Below are 1,436 nucleotides of genomic sequence, written 5' to 3'. Positions count from 1 at the left end.
TGAAAATTGGTAGAATGACGGGTATTTATATGCTTTACTATTTTATATAACCCGTTTATTTTTCAGAGTAATAATGGTTGAGATACAAATGGTTTATATTGATATAATAAATTATACGCAAAAAAACCGGTCTGGATCGGTCTGAACCGGTATCATGGACCGCAAAAGACCGGTCCTAGGTGGTTCGGTTCGGTTCCCTCAATATTTGGGTCGGTCCTGGACCGGTTGCGGTCCACGGTTGCGCGTTTTCGGGGCAAAAAACCGGACTGAACTGAACCTTTAAACACTATTTATTGGTGTTAGACCCTGATTGTATGAACCCACTCTATGGGCACATGCTGCGAGAGAACATTCAAGTATGGTTCACCGATTTTCAGAACATGGGATGACAAGCCATGCAGGGGATTCACATGGTGCACACCCAATCAGCCTATTTGGGCATTTACTCAGGTTGGAATTGGGATGCACCCCCCCCCCCAGGATATTTTAAACCTCAAATTTCCAAACCAATTGGAGGACCTGAGGGTGTGCAGTCATTTTTCTCAATATTTTTAATTACTCATGAAAAGATAGATCATGTCAATTCTGCCTCATACACCATTCATTCTGCATTTAGTTCCTCTGTCAGTGAGTCTTCCAGCAAGAGCGGCAGTGGGAGCATCACACATGACAAAGACACTGCTATGGAAGAAGCTGAGCATGGTAGGTAGTATTTAGAAGTCCGGTCTCATGACTGGAAAAAAACCATAACCAGACCGGACCAAGACCACAAAAGACCAGACCTGCGGTTACAGTCTTTTATTTTTGAGATGTTAAGACCGCAGAAAAACCGGTTAACGTGAACCGGTTTGGACCGGTCTTTTGTAGACCCTTAAATACCCTTTAAAACGCACCCAAGAACATACAATTTGGTAAAGAATTGAGAGAGATATGAATTAAATTGTAAAATATTTTTGGAAATAGTAGATGTACCAGATTTATTGTATAGAAACACCAATTCCTAACCGAATTTAACGTTCTTGGGCTCGTTTTAAAGCCAGTAGACATGTTAATAAATTTACCCATTCATAATTTTAAAATATTAGCCTAAAGACCGGTCATAGACCGGTTAAAACTGGTGCAGACCGAAACTGGTCTAAAGACCGCAAAAAGACCGCAGACCACGGTCTTTTGTGGTCCAGTCTGGTCTTTTTGACTTCTGGGAAAAGGGTAGACTGGTTACGGTCACGGTTAAAGCCCCTGGGTGTCAAAAGACCGGACCAGACCAGACTTTCAAACACTAATGGCAGGAAGTCAAAATTTTAACTGAGAAGACTGAAGCTCAAGACTTGTTAGTGAATAGGTCCCTGGTATGGGAACAAGGAATAACAAGATAATGAGATAATAGAAAGTAGGGATGGAGAAACAAGGTATCATGGTGAGGGGTCTGTCTTGNG

This window comes from Laccaria bicolor, genomic scaffold (assembly GCF_000143565.1).
Source record: "Laccaria bicolor S238N-H82 LACBIscaffold_16 genomic scaffold, whole genome shotgun sequence".
NCBI lineage: Eukaryota > Fungi > Basidiomycota > Agaricomycetes > Agaricales > Hydnangiaceae > Laccaria > Laccaria bicolor.
This window is presented reverse-complemented; position numbering follows the sequence as displayed.